This window comes from Marmota marmota, unplaced genomic scaffold, assembly GCF_001458135.2.
Source record: "Marmota marmota marmota unplaced genomic scaffold, marMar, whole genome shotgun sequence".
Taxonomy (NCBI): domain Eukaryota; kingdom Metazoa; phylum Chordata; class Mammalia; order Rodentia; family Sciuridae; genus Marmota; species Marmota marmota.
Window position 1 is genome coordinate 10,752,494 of NW_026000016.1, and position 22,415 is coordinate 10,774,908.

Genomic DNA, 22,415 nt, shown 5'->3' on the forward strand with positions numbered 1-22,415 from the left:
TTTTTGTTTCTTCTGCAGCTTCTTCAAAGTTGCATCTCGAATGATCCTTTCCTTCCTTGCTCCACCCTTCTCACCACAAGGGGAAGCCAATGGCCTAGGCCTGTTGTGCTAGTCTGGGTCTCCAAGCCACAGATGCCAAGTTGGGATTCAACAAGCTCAGCTTTTATAAGACCTGCCTCTGGCAGGAAAATCAAAAAGGTGCACAGGAGGCTGGGAGAGGCGTTGGGCTGTGATGCAAGTCAGGTGTCAAGTGTGGGAGAGAGCAGGCGAAAGTTAGGTGGTCAAGACCCAGTCTGGTGTCATCTCAGGAAGGAATCCTGGAGAGGAGTGTGTGTTTCCCAGACGGGATCTGGCTCCCAGCCCTTCTTCACTCCATCATGGGCTGGGAGCAGCTGACCTCCCATGAACTACGCGTCACAGCAGCTTGTCTTTGGTTCATTCCTCTCTGGAGGGTTTTAAGACAGCTTAGGAGGTCCTACATGGTCTTGTCCCTCTTTTTACCATTTTGACTTTCACTCCTCAGTCATCTCTCAGGTGGCTTGGTGGTCCCCCACTTATTTCATGGGGGTGTACACTCATCTCTACTACCCCATCCTGGAAGTGTGCCAGCCTCCACGGTGCTCCTACAGGTGTGTAGTTCTCTCCACAGTCCTCAGGGGAGTTCTGAGGATAATAGAACACGACAGAAGTGATGGCATGTCATTGCCAAGGCCATTCTACTAAAGGTACTGTGGCTTGACTTCTTGCTCTTTCTCATATCACTCACTCTGAGGGAGGAAGCTGGTTGCCATATCATGAAGTCATTTAAGTGACCTGTGGAGACTCTAAACATAAGGAACCAAGGACTCCTGTTCCACAGAGCTGTGAGTGCGCCATCTTGGAAGCAGGTCCTCTGGCCCCAGCTGAGCCTTTGGTTGACCCCAGACCTGGTCAACATCTTGACTGCTGCGGCTTTACAGTTCCTGAACCAATTAGTCTGCTGCTAAAGTTCCGACTCCTGAAACTGTGTGTTATTATACGGGTTTGTTGTTTTAAAGAGATAAGTTTCTGATAATTTGTTAGGTAGCAAATAGAAAAGAATACAGTGAGCATTATTTTCATTCAATTTTAGAGACCACAAACCCCAAGTTCACAGACTCTCACTTGCCTAAGATCACTCAGGTAGGTGTAGAGCTTCACACTCCAGAGGTGATTAAGTTCACTGGGCCCCAAAGCCATTTCAAGTGGATGTGTAATTCTACACTGGGTATACATCCAAGGTGACAGGTCAGTCATGGTCATGGGAGGGGAGGAAGAACTTGTGTTTGTTAATCTAATCAGGAAGATGAGATTCATTTGCAGAGACAAGAGATCAGGTTGTTAGGTAACAGGACTTCCAGAACAGCTTAAAAACAGAACCACACACTTGGTTTGATCTGACTCCATATGCCTGGGATTGGAATGTCCAGCTGCCCATCTCTTTAAAAAGACATCAGGCAAAAAGAATTCAAATGCTGTCCACTCCAATGAGCCCGTCCCTCTACCCGTTTGCAAGGAAGCCAAGATTGTATTTATTTCAAGTTGGGTAGAATTTCTGTCCAGGTTTGTTGCTGTGTTTGCTTGCAGTAACCAAGGATTGAAAATCTCAGTGATGCAATCTTTCCTGTTGAGCCTCTTATTTTTAAATATAAGTGTATATGGCAAAGCAATTAAGTCATTTTATTTCAGCTTCTGATTTACTTCTCCGAGCCCAACACTTTGGGAACATTCACTCAGTTGGATTAAAAAGCAATCTCATCAAATCATCTTTAAAATAAAATAGTCCCAAACTTCCTTTTGTTGTGTGTTATCTGGGAGAGTCAAGGTGAGGTTTCATGGGCTCAGCAGGAGATGGAAAAGAATGGAATTTCTCTCCCTCTTCCCCAGCCTCTGGGCTCAGCTGGAGGCCACTGTACCATGGCAACTTCCATTTCAATGACATTATTTCTAATAAATGACTGCCTGAAGGTTTATGGGGTGTTTCTGGCCCTGGCTCAGTGTAGCCAGCAAGAGCTGGGGGTAGGGCTATTTCCTGTCCCCTCTACCCGGTGGTTTCTGCTTCACCATGGAAGATCACAAGAGTATTTGATGTTGCTTCTTGGAACAGCAATTGGTTAATTAAAATCACTGAGTGTTTGAGCAAATTGAATGCAAGCCGCACATCCTTGGCAACCTCCTGGTGTCAGGAAGGAAGGCAGAAAGCAGCACCCAGAGGGGCAGAGACACAGGAAATTCCTCTTCTCAGCGGACCCTTCATCTTCAGCAGTAATGAGAGGTGGGGTGGGGTGGGATGAAAGGAGACAGAAATATAGCCACCATTCATCTTTTTCTTCTAGTCAAATATCCCTGACTCACCTACCAACAAATCTCTTAAAGATTAATTGTGGAGATAAAATACCCCATCTGATTTCAGCTCTATCTCTTTAAGCACTTAAAAAGCAGTCCAAGAGGATGGACCGAGGTGGGAACAGAACTAGGTGGGGGCTGGGAAGAAAGCTGAGGGTCTGCATAATCTTAGAACTTGGCGATTATCCTACTAATGGAGAAACTTGAATTTTATCCCAAGAATGGAGGTGTGAACGATGTTTGAGATGGAGGCACACGGTCACCAAGTTTTACCTTTTGGAGAGATTCTTCTCCTGAAAGACCTGCCCTCTGGGTAGGACTGATCACTGTGTGCTCTCAAGTCAGGGATCATCTGGCAAGAACCAGATCTCAGCCTTACTTGTTAGATCGTGGAAGGGAAAGGGAGTGTTTGCTCATCATGCCACTCAATCCAAAGATGCTTAAATTCCTGAGGGACTTACAATAGCTAATGTTCTAGATGTAGGGCAGAGGGCTAATGGAAAGGTATATAATGATATTGAAGATATATTTGCATCCAGAGGATAAACAAGGTTACCACTTACCTACCATCACTGGGGAAATCAAATAGTCCTGTCAAAGGCTTCATGGGCTCAAGTCTGTGACATTCATGAATAAAGAAATTGTGTCTCTATGTTGAGTGCTACAGTATCTTGTGAGGATCATAGTCAAAACATTCCCTATTGGAAAGGCAGGAGACGTAATGGAAGTAATCTGAACATGTTTCCTCTAATTCCCACGATGTATTTCTGTGTGTGCATAGACTGTTTATTTAATTTTCTGTGGGCCTGAATATCTTCCCATGCTTTCAAATTTCTTTATTTTAATTGGCCAGAAAGTCCAATTATAAATGATCTATAAGTCCAAGTGTTACCATGTGTCTGGAACAGGACTGTGCCAAGATCATACTACCTGGTACTGAAGAATGTAAGTAGCAACAGGCCTCATTTGACAGATCAGCTGCAGCATAGGATAGACAGGGAATCTAGGGATGATGTTGAATGGACTTTGCATTTCATGATACACATTCCTACAGTGATCCAAGCTCCTTAAATTTGGCTTCTATTCAAAGAAAATTATTTAAACACATTTAACCTGTATAGTATTTCTCTTTTAAGTTCAGATAACTGAATGATTAAAATGAGGAAATAAAATTATTTTTAGAGCTGGGAGAGGTAATATACATATATATAGCCTGGGCCATATATCCTGGATTCCCATCTATATGATCCACCTTTTTACTCTACATTTCCATAGTTGAAGAATCTCAGGATGGAGTGGTCAGGCAATTATCCAAGGGTGGCAGAGCTTATATGAGACAAAGGGAAAAGGGGTGGGGTGTGGAGAATGTCAGTCTTCCTAATTGTACTACTGGTCTTCTTATCTCTCTCTACTTCTCTTTCCCCTCCATCTATAAATACCACTGAATCTCCTTTTCCCAATGCAAATACATAAATAGTAGACACCAAAAACCCCTCCCAAGCCATACTCCCCATTTATCTTCAGCCTTCCTCTAGGAAACATCCTAATTCTGTTCTTCTCATCCACATTTTTTTTTAAAAAAGTAGCCTAGGTTGGATCTTACCAAACACACTTCCCACTCTGTCACCAACCCACTGTCAGAAGGCTTCTCCAAGTTTATCCAGGGGGCGTTCTGGGTGACGCTGCAGCCTTACACCTTTATGCTCCTGGTTTCTTTGACACTACCTCATCTTGCTTCTGCTCACAGTTCCCTGACTTTCCTTCTGTTCTTGGAGGGTATTTTTTTCTCCCTGGCATATCCACAGGATTCCATGCCTGATTACACAGTTCTTCCCACTGTAAGCTCTGTTCAGGGCCATGTTTTCTGCTCTCCTGATCAACGACAACTAGGTGTGATGTCTCTCTAATGAAAATCGACATTCTGGGCATCCCTTCTGAACTTCAAACCTGAAAATCCAACTTCTTGTTGAAAATCTCCACTTGGAAATACTGCATGGAATCAACATGTCCAAAGTGGAATTCACGATCGGGACAGGCACTGTATGTCATTCATCTCTGTATGTCCAGCATTTAGTAGGTGCTCGATGATTTTTGGTTGAATGAGACTCTTGGAAGGTGAGATGAGGCAGAAATGTTCGGGAACTGTAAGAGTAGGAGAAAGCTTCAAAATGATTCAAGGAATGCAGGTAGACAGGTTTATCAGAAACTGCTTTTGATGGACTGAGATAACACCCTTCTTTGAAGACAAACACTTCCTTGTCAGGCACTGTTTTCTAGCACCACCTAGTGGATATCCTGAGTCAGCAAGCGTGCCTTCTTTTAATTAAAAATGACAACTCCTTAGAGATTTGCAGTATAATATACCTACTAAATGTTTTACATAAATGGCCTCATTTAATCTCCACAACAAGGTGAGTATTATTTCCCCCATTTTACAGGCCAGCAGACAAAACCAAACAAAGAACGTTTAAAGAACTTGCCAAAGTTTGCCCAACTAAGCTTCCAACATAGACTTCAGTGCCTTCACAACTTTTATTCTATTTATTTGCAATTTTAACTCATCTGTTAACTAACAAGAGCTGTTTATTTATAAGGCTCCTAGATGATATAGGACATTATGATAGCAAAAAGTAGTTCTATCAACTGTAAAATAATAACAAAAACAGATCACATGCAATGACTGTGCTTGGTTCTAGTGCTTTCCATGTGCTATCTCTTTTAATTCCTGTGATATCTCATGAAGGGGCACTTTTATTACTTATCTTCTGCTTTCCCAGGGTCACCAACTACAAGGACTGGAGTCGGAACACAACCAGGTAGTCTAGCTCCAGGGTCGGGTTCTTAATCTTCATGGGAACCAGCAGCACCACAAAGACAACTGTGTCTGACACATGTTCACTTGTTTGATTTCACAATTATAGAGACTTATGCAGTGGGTCCACCTCGAATCCTCTTCTTCAGGGCCTAGTAGGGTCTCTTTTCTATAGTACAATTTCAATCATCACTTATTAAATCTGTATTAAAGTGATATTGGGTGATGATGTCCTAATGTGGCTGTCATTGTAAACAGCTGGTTCATTTTCCCTTTATTAAGAACTTTGTGAACTCAAAATGCCTCCATCCAAAGAAATAACTCCAGCAGGTTAGAAGTTGAGAAAAAAAATGTTTTTTAGAACCCGGGGGGATTTCCTTGCATCTGCCACAGTGACCCATTTTTTCAAATGCTGGACATGGGTACCATTCTACACCCTGACTTAGCTTCTGTCTCAACCATGGCACTTTGCTTTGGGTGGCCCAGGGGTCCAGTCCTTCTGTTGAATTCCTTGGTATATGAATGGCCCTGATTTGACATCCATCCATACCACGGAGTTTGGGTTTTGTGTCAATGGCTTGTTTGCCCCTTGAAGCTCATAGTTACAGCAGGTGATGCTTCCCCAGCAACCCCCCACCACCACCACCATGGTGCTTTTCTGTTATGCTTAGATTTTCTTTTAAATTTAAGTATAAACAAGGCAGTTTCAGATGAGGTGTCCACTTCTTCAAAGTTTCATGTGGAAGGAAATCTTTAAAAAGAGAAAAATGATATCCTTAGTGGAAGTTTTTCTTTATAATTAGAGTTAATTGTCAATGTTTATTTTAAATAAAAGGGATCCCTACATATTTGGTCAGATGTGATGCAGTGAATCAAAATTTGGGGTGCAACTTTAACATTTTGAACTTAATTTTTCTTAAAGTATGTGTCTCAATATTTTCATCCATATTTGGCTAATCTATAGCAGTTATTCCCAGCTAACTCCAACCCCCAATTTACAGAATTTTATACTACACATATTTCATATTCTGCATTTTTTGCCTAGTGGTCATTGCCATCTCTCCCCTTCCCATAAAATTTCCATTGATCCAATATAATTTCCATTGATCCAATATTTAGATATAATAGAAATTTGTCTTTTCTGATTAATTTTCCCTTCTAAATAGAATCAATTTACCTTCTTTAGTCCCTCTCCCATTAAAGCAGCTGTAGGAATCTGTAGCCTCCAAACATGAAAGGCATACCTGCACCGACAAATTGTTCCCTGGTTCTCAGAGTTGTGTCTCTGGAGCATGTGTCCCTGCATAGCCTTTAGGTTGGAAAGAGCACCTGAAATATAAAAAAAAATGTTTTTATCCTTCACTAGGAGAGGATATGGTTTTTGTGATAAAGACCATGTATGAATGGTGAATACAGAAATACTTAGGTGTGAGCTTAGAGCTCAAGTGGAGTTTGGTTTTTTCAATAGTAAATTATTCTTTATCATGAGAATCAGATAAGAAAAGAATATTGCTATGAATTGAATTCTGTCCCTCCTCTCACCCCTGTGTACTTGGGGATGGGGTCTTTGAGAGACAATTAGGGTTTAATGGGGCCATGAGTATGGGGCTCTCTTGATGAAATTAGTGGCTTTATAAAGAGGAAGAGGAAGAGATTTCTCTCTCTCCCACCATGTGAAGACACAGTGAGAAGATGGCCATCTACACCACAAGAAGAGGTCCCTCTCCATGAACCAAATTGGTCACCACCATCATTTTGGACTTCTCAGCTTCTATCAATGTGAGTAATAAATAGCTGTCATTTAATCCACTTATTCTATGGTATTTTATTATAGCAGCCTCAATGGACTGATGATTACAACAAATATTCTTAAGACTAAATTGGATGACTAAGAGGGTTATTAATTGCCTTTTCCCAGTGATTTTAAGCACATGAGATAAAAATGACACTTTGGCTTTTTGAAAAGTAACATGATATTTTTCCCCCTTGTGTTCTCATGGTAAAGAAAGAAATTTTGCATTTTGACCAAGTCTTGGTTTGGCTGGGCAAAAACCTTTCATCATCCTGTGATAATGGCAAATTACATTCTATCAATCTGGCTGGATTCAGTTTAAGGCAGGAAATAAGAGAGCAATACCAGGACAGAAAAACTGCTTTTGCTCACCTTCAAATCTCTAGCATCCAGAATAAAGTCAAATCATAGCAGATATTCAAAAACTATTTGCTGAATAAATGGGAGGAATGAAAGAATGAACTCCCGGTGTGGGTAATGGAAAGGACATGGGCTTGGGAACCAGAAATGCTTGGGTCAAGGTCTGGCTTTTCCACTGCCTGACCATGGGCAAGATAACAAATTTCTCATAGCCTCGATTCTCTCCTCAAAACAGAGATCGTGATACTAATGTTGCAAGATTGTCATGAAAGATTCAAGACAATAAACAGAAAATGCTTGCTCGGAGCCCAGATGCCTGATGCCTGTAAGACCTTCAGTACTATTGGATCTCTTGTTTCAAGGGAAGATGTGCTGGATTTGGCAGAAAAAAATTTCATGGGAAGGGTGAATCTTGATGAGGATACTAAAAGAAATAAAAATGAATAGCAAGATGGAAAGATGTCTATCACATACTAGTAAGGAAAAGAGATAAGTCATAGTTTTGTTTTTTTTTTTTTTACAACCCTGCTACTGTGGATGTGAACATAAACATATAAATATTTCTGATTGCAATGACCTACCATGGGCAATAATCTAACTCTGGATAAGAATGGAGATTTTCAGTTTTATTCCATATATTATATTTTTATATCTTTTAAAATAAAAATGCTTACTTTTATAAAATGATGTAAAAGAACAACTTACAAAAGAAAGAGTTAGCATTATACTAGATGGGAATAAAGAAGGATAAATTAAGGATATACTATAGACTTGGTTATCCATCACCAGCAGAAATGCTCTGGTACAAGTAAATCAGAAAGATTTTCCTAATTTTCATTTCTCCCTTTTACCCCACAATACCAGTTAAGGGAAGTTTCCCCAACTCCCCTTTTCTGGATTTATAGTTTCAATAAATATAAGTCTTATATCCTGAGATATAAGATTTTGATCTTAGGTTGGAAAGAGCACCTGAAATATCAAAAAATGTTTTTATCCTTCACTAGGTGAGGATATGGTTTTTGTGATAAAGACCATGTATGAATGGTGAATACAGAAACACTTAGGTGTGAGCTTAGAGCTCATGTGGAGTTTGTTTTTTTTCAATAGTAAATTATTCTTTATCATGAGAATCAGATAAGAGAAGAATATTGCTACGAATTGAATTTTGTCCCTCCAGAATTACCAATAACTTGTCTACAGAACACAAGAGTGTTGTGAAGAGTGTGAAGTCTCTTTGAATACTGAATATGAGGTTCCCTTCTCTCCCTCACTTGGCCAATTAGCCACAAGAACATGAAGGAAGAACACCAGCTCCTTTGCCATTTTCCAAACATTAACAATTCTTGTTTAGAAACTTTGTGTACCTCTCTTTTTTTTTTCTATCTCAAATCTCAACAATATTAGAGCATTCACCTCAAAGCTTGTAGGAGCCTTGTGGAAGGCCATGTAGCCATTAACCCTGGACCCAAAAGGAGCTGGTACTAAAAACAGATGGAACCCAGATCTCCTAATGACCAGTAACAAACAAACAAACAAGAACCCTCCTCTGCTCCCCTTCCTTGCCTGCCACCCCTATGCCAAATAGGGACAATGTCACATTCTGCTGCCTGAGCACAATGCCTTTATGTCCATTTTTGCTTGTTTTCCTTTGTGTTTTCAATCTGTGCATTGTGTGAAAACATCCCCCCGGTTAACAAGCCATCGCCATTAGTTATAACACCCTGTAATGTCTCTTGGAAGTGGGACAGACATCAGTCAGAGTTGCCCTCTGGCAGGGTTGGGAGAGGCAGACCCCTCCAAAGTCTGTTAGTTTTGAACCAAGATATAATATGAATGTGATGCTATTTCTGGACTAAATAAATCCTTGGGGACTCAGGGGGCACACAGAGGGTAGAAGAGCTTATTTTATTGGAATGTCAATCTATTGCATTTTTGATCCCATTTGGCATTTCTCTGAGCTAATTTCCTCTACAAAGTGTGGAGCTGTTGTGATTTATGTGGACAGAGGGCTCCTAAACTTGGGTTGCATAACCCACAGAGCTGCCCTGGAGTCTGACTCGCCTGCCGGGGCTTAGCATGTTAGGTTTGGCATCGAAGCTGCAGACATTCAGATGACGTGGAAAGCAAATGTTTTTGCTCTTTCAGAGGAGGTATAAATCCTGGGGCTGATCTGGTTTCACTGGGAAATGTTCCCTTGGATAAGTTTTTGGTAGCTCCCTCTCCGTAACCCAGCCAGTTAGTTTCATTGGCAGTAGCTGTGAATCTACTTGCTACCACTTAAAACGCAATTTCTGAAAAAATAAAACAATGGGCTTGAGAGAGGTTACTTTGAAAATGAGAGAAAGCGGGCCTGGCGGTCTGTGCAAAGACAGAAGCGCTCTCCTCTCTCGGCCTCTATCTGCCTGGATTTTTCCTACTTCTTCCAAACTGCCTCTTCCAGAGCAGCTTTTCTTTATCTCACCTTTAAAAAAAAGTGAGTAAAAAAATTTAAGGGCTGCAGTATTATAATTTGAAACATGTATACAATGTATAATGAACAAATCAGGGCAATTTGCATTTCCATCTCAAATATTATCATTTTGAAGTGTTGGGAACACTCCAATTTTCCTCCTTCTTATATTGAAATGCATCTTAAATAGGTGTTGTAGACTGTGGCTGCCCCACTGTGCTGTATGATACCAGGACTACTTTCCTCCCCTGAAACTGTTTGGATTCCCATTATCCACCCTCTCACTACAGTTCTTGCCCTCTTCCTGGGGTCTAGTGGCCTCTCTTGTTCTCTACTTCCATGTGATCAACATTTCTTCTTTTTTTTTTTTTTTTAAGGGAAGATTTATTTGATGAGTTTCACTTAGCACATCTAAAAAGAAATCGCAATATATTGAAGATGTAAATAAAAAATATCGAACGCTACACAAATTTGCATGTTATCCTTGGGCAGAGGCCATGTTAATTTTCTGTCTTATTCCAATTTTCATATATGTGCTGCCCAAGTGAGCACTATGTGATCAACTTTTAAAATGTTCATCATTACTATGCATCAGGGAAATGCAAATAAAAACCACAATGAGATATCATCTCACTCCAGTTAAAACAGCTAATATTTAAAAAAAAAAAGACAAAAAATAACTGATGTTGGTGCATCTGTAGAGAAAGGAAAACTCTTACACATTCTTGGAGAGAATGTAAATTGACACAACCATTATGGAGAACAGTATGGAGATTCCCCAAAAACTTAAAAATAGAGCTACCATATAATTCCCTTATCCCACTTAAAATCATTATAGTAAGAGACTCCTGTAGGTGCAGGTATTTTTTCTTTGGTACTGTGGTGCCGCAGTCTGGCTGGGCACAATCAGGAGCCACTTGTCAAAAGAAACTAACTTTATTTTTAGAACCACACACACCAAACAAAACAGCCTCTCAGGAAAAACCCTCAGAGCCTCAACTGCCACCACCGGCTTCCCACAAGCCTCTCTCTCCAACCCCAGCTTCTCTCCACCTCCCACAATCCTCCTGCTCTTGAGGCCGATTGGCTGGGTCACGTGGGCGGAGCCAAAAAAGTCCCCCAATGAGCAGCTCCGTGGTCTGAAAGGGCAGGGAAACAGCCCAATGAGCATCACCGCAGAGGAGCCAATCAGCTAGATGTTGCTGGGGCCGCTGTGAGCCAATCATCAGCCGGCAGCTGGAAGTTTGCTGGCAGCTGGAAGTTTGCTGGGGCCCCTTTGGCTGTGGCTCTCAACACTGTGGATTGAACTCAGGGGCAGTAGACCACTGAGCCACATCCCCAGCTCTATTTTGCATTGTATTTAGAGACAGAGTTTCACCGAGCTGATTAACGCCTTGCTTTTGCTGAGGCTGGCTTTGAACTCTCAATCCTCCTGCCTCAGCCTCTGGAGCTGCTGGGATTACAGGTGGGTGCCACCGCGCTTGGTAGTTTCCCCCACATTTATGGTGGCACTGTTCACAATAACCAAGATATGCAGTCAACCATGATGTCCACTGATGGATAAAGAAAATATAGTATGTATACACAATAGAATATTATTCAGACAAAAAAATGAAATTCTGTTATTCGTAGCAATGTGGTTGGAACATTATGGATGGACATTATGTCAAGCAAAATAAGCCGTGCATAAGAAGACAAAGACTGAACATTCTCATTTGTTTGTGGAAGAATCCTACCTTAAAAAAACAGAACTGCCTAAGGTGTGCCTCAGTCCTCTCTATCTACATTAACCTCTGCTCCCAGTGCTCATCTGTAGCAAGAGCCACCACTGGCTGAGTGTTGCTCACTAATAGCAATTGACACTTATGATCTCACTTAAGCCTCACCACCCTCCAATAAGGCATCCTGTTACTTCCTTCATCAAAGATGGGGGAAATTGAGGCTCACAGAAGTTAACTAAAGATATTTTCACAGCTGAAAAGAGGCCATGCTGTTCTGGGAGCTCAGCTCTGTGTAGTTCAAACTGTGAGCACAAATGTCCCAAAAAACTCATGTTGGGACATGAGTTTGTTAAGTCACTTACTCATGAGAGGAAAAGCTATCCTGTTCCTAAAATATGATTGGGAACAAGGTCACTTAGCATCTAGTTCTGGCTCGCCCCAACACACTCAGCCATGTGGGTGTGAGAATATTAATGTTATTTTTTCTTACTGCTATATCCTTGGTACTTTTTAAGTGCTTTGCAGGGATTTTCACATTTATATGTACAAAGGTCCTGTGAGGTGGGTATTAGTACTAGCCTTATTTGACAGATCGTGACAGTGAAGTGTAGACATATTAAGTGACTTCCCCCGGCCTTTACTCATTGGAAGAGATTTTGCTGGATGATTCTCAAATGTCATTTAGCTCTTTTGAATATCTTGACTTGCCATTTACTTTGTTATATGGGATTTTTTATTCTCTTGAATTGATAACATATCTTTTCATATTGTTTATGTCGAGGGACACAGAAGCCGTGGTGTCTCACTCACTTGACCCATCATCTGAAATAGGCGGATCCAGATAACATTAACTAATGCTGAGAAACAGGTAATGGAGAACGTGAACACCAAGGAGCTTAAAGGTGACCAAAAGTTTCAAGTTCATCTCTAACATTTCTTTCTTGGATTTTTAATTGAAGCTGCTAAAAAATATTGCAAATTGACAAGATTGAGTTTGATTTTTTTCCCCTTTCTTGCCAAAGGGAGAAAGAATACATGCATCATAAGTGAAATGGCAGGAGAAGATAAGCCGGTAGAGGAAAAGAACACAGAACAAGAACAAGGATGTGATTTTGAAAAAAAGTTTCTTATGATTACATTTATATGTCTCTTTAAGTCTCTTTTTCTTTCCCCCACCCCTTTTATTTCTTTTCTTTGGGGGTGGGCATTGATATAGAAAAATAAATATTAAATGAAATAAGAATATATCAAATTAAATTGAGAATGTCAAGAGAGTTAAGCCATCAGGGGGTGGGGGTGGGGTAGGCCTGGTGTGCACGGAATTCTCGGATCTGCAGACTTTGAGCAGAGACTGTGGCCACTGCCCTCAGTGTGCTCTGCTCATTCCTCGGCAGTGCTAGTTGGTGAAAACTTCAATGTGCCAAACTTTCCTATTTCATTATTTCTTTGATGAGTTTTCATTTTCTCTACATCTGAAAACACTTGACTTGTTGGAAGAAAAAAAAAAGAGGGGAAAAAAGACTGAAGTTTTATCTTTTGTACATATGCAAAATGGCTTTAATAATCAGTTTTCAACCCTCTCCACAAAACAGTCCGTGTGCATTGAGATGGTTTTCAGTTTCATGCACCAATTCGTTAATGTGCTTCACTTTTTGTCTTACATGAGCATTTGTTAAACTACGTGGGATTTTTTGGATTCCAGGATTACTCTGTGTTTTCTTTAAATTAAGGATGTCTTATTTTATTGATTTTTTAAAATTTATTTCCTTCGTAGAAGGATCGAAGATTTCCTTGGAATATTTTAGCAGATTTCTAACTTCCTAGTGATTGTTTTTTAACAGAAACTGGAAAAGAAAAGCAGAAAATTACATTTTTATTAATTATAAAGATATGCTTAGAACAATGAAAGAGGACAGAGAATTTTAAATGGAAATCAAATAATGGGATGATGGGCCGTAAAGCAATGACTAAAAAAATCAATGAGGATAGAATCTGTGTTCATCATTGACTCCATTAAAAATGATGAATTTGATGCAAGTTTATAACAGCTCAATTCACAATAGTCAAGTTATGGAACCACCCTGGTTGTCCATGAAAGATGAATGGATAAATGAAATGTGGCATTCACGTGTGTATGTGTGTGTGTGTGTGTGTGTGTGTAAAACACAGTGGATTTTATTCAGTTATAAAGAAGAATGAAATTATGCCATTTTCAGGAAAATGGATGGAACTGAAGAATATGTTAAGCAAAATAAGGCAGACCCAGAAAGTCAAGGGTCATATGTTTTCTCTCGTATGTGGAAACTATAGAGAAAAAAGAAAAAGGGATCTCATGAAACTAGAAGATAGATCAAGAGAATAGAGGAAGGGGACAAGGGGGACAGAAGAGCAGAAAGAAAGGAGGAGTATTGGGGAATGAAATTGACCAAGTTAGGTTATGTGCATCATGTCAAATATATTAGAATAAATCCCACTATTATGTACAATTAAAATGCACTATTTTTTTTTTACTTATAGAGATAAAAATAAAATGAAATAAAATCACAAAGAAATAAGTAAAAACAGTAGATTTTAGTTGTACTAAGGTGACCATATGAGTATGATTATTTTTTTCTCAAGTACCAGCTCCTGTAGTTGCCATCTGGTTGACTGGGGCCAGAATTATGTGCCAGGTATGCCAAAGGGTTGCCAATGCAATGAAAACAGCCTGCATGTCATCCTCATAGGGATAATGATCCCATAGTTGTGATTGGTGAATCTGAGGCATAGTAGCTTGTTAATAAAAAAGTAATGTTAGCCACCTTGGTAGCACCCTCCTGTGATCCCAGCAACTTGGGAGCCTGAGGCAGGAGGATTGCAAGTTCAAAGCCAGCCTCAGAAATTTACTGAGTCCCTAATCAACTTAGTGAGACCCTGTCTAAAAAAAAAAAAATACTGGGGATGTGGCTCAAGTGTTGAGTGCCCCTGGGCTTAATACCTGTTACCAAAACAAACAAACAAACAAAAACAAAAGAATGTTGTATACACTATCCCATAAGTATCCAACTATCCCCTGGAATATAGCTTCCTTAAAGAAAATCTGACTTTTTAAACACCACTCACTATATAAGCCTTGGGTATAATGAATTAACTTAGAATGGTTTATTTAGTTCAAGATGGTTCTGAATATTCCAATCCAAGACCAGCCAGCCCCATGCTTTGGGCTTCTGACAAGAAGGGCACACCACGTTGGTGGTAGGTACAGGTACAAAGTGCTCACTTTGTGATCCAGGAAGCAAAAAGGGAGAGGAAGGGGCCAAAGTCCCACAATCCCCTTTGAAGGCATGACCCCCCAGTGAACTTGAAGCAGGACAGAAGAGGCTGGACACCTGAGGAATTTTCAGGAAGCAGGTTTATTGACTGCAGGGTTCAGAGGGGGCTCTTGCCTAAGAATTCTTCCTCTGAACCACGAGTATAGAAATTCTTTGAACTTTATACTCAGTAGGGGGGAGGGGGCTAGGAGGTTCATATGACAAGTGTGCTTCATTTCTTCTTCTAGACAGACAGAGGTTTCACAAGTTTTTTCTGCAAACCTGGCATTAATAAACAAAGAGGAAGCTACAAACCACAATGCCTTCTGCAGATTTTTGCTGGTAGCCGATGTCCTGTGCAAAAAACAATCTCTGATAAGAAGAGAAACTTACATGCCACAAACATGGTGGGGGTTTCCTGCTTCATTATGGTAATGGTCTTCTGGGTGGGGGTCTCTGGCCTGCTTCAAACTAACAACCTCCCACAAGGCCTTACCTCCTACATTCACAGTTCCTTCCAATAGCACCTCTGGGGACCAAGACTTTGGCATATGGACCTCTGAGGGGCACCACCTATATTCAAACCACAGCACTTGGGATATTGTTTTATGTCTCTCTGGAATGACTCACTCATCTTATCCCTGGAAACAATAATTTCTCTACAGCCACAGGCCCTTGGGAGGTGGGTGGGTCACCCACACAACCAATACCTGCTTGAGTCCACTACTGCCACTCTCTCAGGCCCAGGGTAGGGCAGAGAAGTTAGTCTTTCCTTTATATAAGAAGAAGCAGATTCTTCATTCCCTATAACACTGATGAACAAGGAGTCAACCATTGACAAAATTTATTGAAAACTGGGGGGCTAGCTTAAGAGAAATACTATCGAGAAGATGTTAGGATTGCTTTTGGGGTCCAGGTCTGTCTTTGCTTCTGTGGGTCAGTGGCCTCCTATGCCCACCACTGAGCATATATCATGGATGCTGTGGGCACCATTCTCCAGGACTCCAGCACTTATTCCCCTAGCTGCTGGAGGCTGGCTGTCCAGAGACCTTGGCTCCCTAGGTTTTGCCTTAGGGGGTGGTTCTCAGGCTTCCTTGTGTCTCACAATTATCTGGAGGCACGTTCAACCACAGGGTTGCTCTTTGACCACATCCTCAGTGTATGTGATTCAGCAGGTCTAGGTGAGGCTCGAGATTTTGTATTTCTAACACTTTCCCAAGTGGTGCTCTAGTTCAGGTACTGAAGACCAATCTAGACAGAGGAGAGCTGCCCTGTCCAGAGTTCTGCCCTTCTCTGGGGCAGCCCTCATCCACTGATCATGGGGCAGGCCAATAGGGCCAGGCCTTTTTCTGCAATTTGGAACAAGTCTTCTGGGATCCAGGTCTGTCTTTGGGCGGCTCCTTCCTGCGTCACTCCTGATTTGCTTCCTTGAGACAGTGGCTATACCACTAGGAATGTCTTCCCCTGGTCCTAGGAGTGTCTAGGATCCACTGACGTCTTCGTTGTGATGATTAAAAAATCTTCTCTACTTCTGCCTGTACCCAATCCTCCTCGCTTTACACCCTCACGGTGTCAAAAGACTCCTCATCCGCAGATCTCATTTCAGAGTTGTTGTGGGGGGTGAGAGGGAGATTAACCTGCTGTAGCAAGTCTCCTATTAGGAGCCAGGCCCAGGAAAGGGGACGATTTTCCTCCCACCCATCCGTGTAGTTCTGCCATTCAGGCCATCACTTTCTGGGCCTGGGTTGGTGGCTTCTCAGGGAACAGTTTCTCTCTGGCCTTCAAAAGGAAATTTCTCAAAAATACAACTCCAACCCAGTTCCACCCTTCCTCGGATGTTGAGTTTTAACTCACAGGAACAGGAAGGGATCAGCAAGCTGTTCTTCCAAGGGAGGGTGGCAGGATGAGGAAGGTCCCTGCAGGCCTTGACTGACTCAAGTCCTTTGTCATGCCTCTTAGGAACCATTAATTGAAACTCTGTAAGGATAAGGGAGATAGGACTTTGGGGATACAGAAAAAGAAAGCTATACTGAGTCTCAAGGGAAGTGCCCTGAACCATTGGCATGCGGAACATACCCAAGAACCTCTGAAAAACAAAACAAGCACCTTGTGAGCACCCAGCATGCATCCTTCACCCTCATCCTTGACCCACATCCTTGGCCAATATCCTCACCTGCAAAATGTAACCTGATGTGGGTAATCCGCAAGGGCAGGGAACACTGGCATGGTTTGTGTAGCTGCCCCGACTCCATCGCTGGTCCAATCCTTAGCTACTGTTCCTCCATAAGTATTACACCCAGGTCAGGGGGTTGCAGTCTTTCCCTCTGGAGATGGCCCTCGGTGCACTCTGCCTTGAATGTGTTTCAGCTTTCTTAAGTAAGTCTGTGTCTCTGACAGGTATGTGCTGAAGTTCCATGACTCATGTGAAGGACCATCTTGTCCTGAGTTGAGGTCTCCCCTCTGGGAACTCCTCCAGTGACACAGTGACCCTCTGATATAAAATGAGTACAATTTCTTTTTCCACTCTCACGTCAGGTTCTCAGAGGTCTATATAACTAAGGGCAATCCCAGAACAAAAGAAATATCTGCCTTAAATGTGATCTTATGTCTTTATCTCTTAGAGTTTAAAAAAATACAGATGCAGCTTTCAAGGTCTGAATAGTTTTGGAATCAACTTATCAAAAACAATTTTTTTAAAGAATATCTTATGTCTAATCTTAAAAACAACAACAACAACAACAGTGTAGTTACTATGCTAGTGCCGGTTAATCATCTCAATAAAGAGAGTTCTTCTGGAAAACTGGAAAATTTTCTCTGCCTTTTTATTACTATGAAAAGTTGTAAGTCCTCTGAGCAACCGCTCTGTTTTCATCTTGTGGATACTCTATCCAGGTCGAAGCATCCTGGGAGATGACATCAGAAACACAGTTGCATGGGGAAACGAAGAGGTAGAACCATGGACTCCCAAAGCTACTTTGGGATTTGAGCTGGCTGGAAGGCGTGGGTGTGGGGAACTGCACCTCTGCAGACCTCAGGAATGGGTGGGGAAACATCAGGTAACAGATGGCATCCATCCTTCCCACAGGAGGAAATGAAGGGCCTGTGGGTAAAGGCCAGTATCCTCCCAGGGCAAAGTGCACCCTGGGAGCCTGGTGAGAGTTCCAGTGCTCTGGACACTGTGGAACAGGTCACTGTAGATCAAGTTGAAGGTCACACACAGAACCCAATGGCCCTGGAGGAAATGGTTTAGAATAGCATGCCTCCCAAGCCTACTATCCCATCCTGTCTTAAGAATGGGGTTTTCATTATGGGGGTTCCTCGAAAGAAAGAAAGAAAAAGCTAAACTAAAATAGATATATTAGAACCAAGGAAATGAAATTAGCATACCAACAAATTGTCTGACTGCCTATGTTTATTGCAGCACTACTTACAATAAGGAAGGTGTGAACTCAATCTAGGTGTCTATCAATGGATGAATGAATAAAGAAAATTTGGAATATATACACAATGGAATATTATTTAGCCATAAAGAAGAATGAAATTTTGTCATTTGCAGCAAAATGGATGGATCTGGAGGACATCATGTTGAGTGAAATAAGCCAGATGCAGAAAGACAAGTATTGCATGTTCTCTCTCATACATGGAAGCTAAAAAATGTCCACTTAGAACAGTGATTACTAGGGATTTGAGCAAGGAAAAGGTTGCATTTGTTTAGTGCATGCTGAAAAGAATACATTGAATCCTATTAATATGAATAATTAATACATCCACATGTGCATCTCACAGTATTCTGGGTAGAAGTTGGTGAGAAAATGAAGCTAGACCAAGATAATTGATTGATTTAAAAAAAATAAATGACAGCGGAATGCACTACACTTTTTATTACACATATACAACACAATTTTTCATATCTCTGATTATATATAAAGTATGTTGGCACCAGTTTGTGTCTTCATACATGTACTTTGGATAATGATGTCCATCACATTCCACCGTCCTTGCTAATCCCCTGCCTCCTCCCTTTCCCTCCCTCCCCTCTTCCTTATCTAGAATTATCTATTCCTCCCATGCTCTCCCTCCCTACCCCACTATGAGTAAACCTCCTTATATCAGAGAAAACATTAGGCATTTGTTTTTTGGGATTGGCTAACTTCACTTACCATTATCTTCTCCAGTGCCATCCATTTACTTGCAAATGCCATGACTTTACTCTCTTTTTGCTGAGTAAAATTCCATTGTGTATATATGTCACATTTTTTAATCCATTCATCCACTGAAGGGCATCTAGGTTGGCTCCACAGTTTAGCTATTGTGAATTAGACCAGATAATTTAGATGAATATTTTTAATACAATGCAGAGGAGTTCTTGGTATGTTTGACTTTGCTAATAACAAGGACAAACACCTGAATGCCCTGTCAAAGGTTGAAAGGACATTTTCCATTGCCCTTCAGCACAGTCTTGTTACCTAGTAATGACCCAACATAAATGTAGTGACCAAACAGCGCAGGGTCGTCAAGCTAGGCAGACCAGCGTAAAGTCATGTTGTGGAAGAATTATCTCCAGTCTTGGTGAGTATGTTGCAATAGCAAAACTCCCAGTGACGTTAATTTTATTTCAATGTTATTAAATATTTACTATCAATAATTTAACTTAATACTTAAGTCATATTTGTCTCTAGGTGCAAATCCTATATAAAATCACATTATGGACTGTTGACATTGACATTGAAATCTGAAATATATGCCCAAGTATTAAAAGAAGGAGAAAAGGAGAAGGAAGGAAAAGTGTTTTGTGGATGGAGAGAAAATCCTTCCTTTCTTCTTCCCCCCTAAAAGAAGCACAAAAGTTGTATTTAGTCCCTAAATCTGTCCCTCCTTCTCTATGTCCCTTCTGGTTTCCTTCACACACTCATAAATGCCTGTATTGTGTCAGGCACTGTATTAGACTCAGGACAGGACAGCCAAAGCACCCTGCCTGCCTTTGAGAAATTCAGTCTAGTGGGGGTCACAGGCTGTGCTCCTATGGGTGTTCCTAGGAGCAAGTAGTTTTGTAATTTTTATAAATTGGGTGCTTCCTGGGAATACCTTCCCTAACGCTCATTAAAGAAGCCCATTCTACGAATACATTTAAAAAAAGAACTTGTATGCCTAATAAAGCTTGGATCATATTATTTTATTCTAATTCCAAAAGTAGGGGAAAAGAAAATGAAGTTGTGTTCATTATTTTTTTAATAGTCAGTGGTTTTTAATGCATTTGCAAAAACTGAGTGTTGTGGGAAAAGATTCTCTTTTCCAGACAGGGGTAATTAAATGCCGAGGCCTAGGCTCCACACACTCTCATCAATCTGAGATTTTTATTGTAGTTTTTAAGAGGAAGATTATAAATATTAGAGTTAATATTAAGCTTTCATAATTGAAAGAACCCTAGTATAAATTTTTATGTAGGTGTACAACCATCCCACTTATTAGTTTCTAAGACTGGATTTTAGTATGAGGTTTTTTAAACCATCTTTTTTGTTCTGAAGGAAAGGGAATATGATCTCTTCAGAACACTCAGTGAAAATGGATGACTTCTATTCCCAAGGAACACATTTCAAATGATTCTTCATTTGATGCACAAGTCTGCAACTTAGGGCAATGCATGGAATGGCCAAGAAAAGCGCTGCTTTAGTGAAATGAGAAAGGAATGATTGTGAGAGGGAAGGAGAAGAGGAGAACTAGGAAAATGCAGGCATTCTCTTAGGTCGTTTTAGGGAAAAGTCCATGTAGAAGTTGGGAATCTGGAAACGGATTTCTTTGAAGTGTCCTTCTGTACAAACCCAGTTCTGAGATTCTGGGTCAAAGAAGCTATCAGACTACAGTCCATAGGTGGACTCTCCCTCTTTTGCCTTCATTTTCCCAGGGAAACAACTTGTTTGAAAGGTGTAATTTCAAATAACAGGGATAGAATGAACATTCTGGTTTGTCGGGCAAAGGAAGTTTTCTTTTCCCAAAATTAATTTACAAATGTATTTTCCATTGAACTTTCATATATACACAGTGAATGTCAGTGTCTCTTTGTTGAATGATTTTGTATCTGTTACCCTAAGTGTACTTTCTATTCATCCCCCAAACAGTACTGGTTTGGTCCATGACCAAGGACAATGGGGGAAATCCATGAGGATTCCATTCCTCACTCTGGCCTCTGTGAAGCAGAACTATTAGCTGGATGAGTTGACCTTCACAGTTCTGCAGGATTTGCCTGGTACACTTCAAATATGTGACAGTAGGACAATCTACCCCACTTCATTTCAGAAGGAAAAAAAAAAAACAGGCGAAATAATAAATGTGCAATTCTTAATAAAATACTGATATAAGCTCTTAATCTAAAGTGATTGGCTCATAGTTGAATAAATAATCATCTGAATATAATTTATTTTGAGTCATAAAATATGTCACGTGAATGGTGCATAGATGGAATATGGTAAGCTTTGAAAAGCTATCCTGTCAGTTCTTTTCTGATCTATTGTTTTTAAAATTGGCCTTTTTGTGTGTGTGTGTGTCAAGACAGCATTTATATTCTTCTGAGCATATCACCTAGAATAAGTAGTGTTGATTACTTATCAGTCAACTAATGAACCATGAACAACGTATCAGAATGCTAAAACATTGGGTTATATCATCGAAAATGAAGCTTTCTAGAGTAAGAGTCATATCAAGGTTGTGTTGATTGTGTACCTTAGTTTATTCAGGCTGCTGTAACATAATGCCTTAAGCTGGGTTTTCATAAACAACAGAATCATTGCTCACTGTTCTGGGGGCTGGCGAGTTCAGAATCAAGGTGCTAATGGATTCACTGTCTGGTGACCGCTCATTCTGCCTAAGTGGTGCTTTCCCTGTGTCCTTCCATGGAGGAGGGGGAAGGGGCCGACCAGCTCCTCGGGCCTATTTATAAGGGCATCATCCCAGTCATGAAAATGGAGCCCTAGGGACCTAATCACCTCCCCAGAGCCTCACCTTGTAATCCTACCACCTTGCAGATTACATCTTAATAAACAAAATTTGAAGGGACCCATTCAGATCACAGGAGACTGAGAAGGTGAACCATACTATCCTTCTTGCTTGTCCACTCTTCCAGTTAAAAAGCATCGCTGGCTCGGCAGCTATCTCTATTGTTCAAGGTCACTCACAAAGTCATGAATTAACTGAACTTTGTTTCAAGGTCAATTGATCCATCATCTAGGTTTTGGCATGAAAGCCTCTTTTCTTTCTTTTCGTGGTAGAATCACAGAGCTGCAAAGGGTTCAGGAAGGGGAGACAGAGACATTGATGATAGTGGCTATAAGACTCGATGGAGTGGGGATGTTGTCAGCTGAGGTACACATGTTAGCTGTTGCTGGGTTGTGTTTTCTCCCACTGGGGAAAATTATCTTGAGGTGGAGTTGTGTGGTTTGGCACAACTTGTTTGTTAAGACCGAGATGAAATGTACCTAATGTGTTTAGTTTCATATTGGAATCCCCCAAAAATGTTGAAACAGGAATGCCAAGTAGCCTGTTGGAGTAAGCAAAGATTCAAAGACATAATTAGATTTTGGCTTCTTCTAGTCTCCCTTGGACTGTGTCGGACTGGAGATATTAAAGTATTTTA

General features: G+C 40.9%; 1 non-coding gene across 1 annotated transcript; it reads right to left on the minus strand.

Moving 5' to 3' along the window:
• Positions 1-10,224: 10,224 nt before the first annotated feature.
• Positions 10,225-10,329, minus strand: LOC125618583. Its single transcript, XR_007349922.1, has one exon. It is a non-coding gene; the product is annotated as a U6 spliceosomal RNA (small nuclear RNA).
• Positions 10,330-22,415: the final 12,086 nt, after the last annotated feature.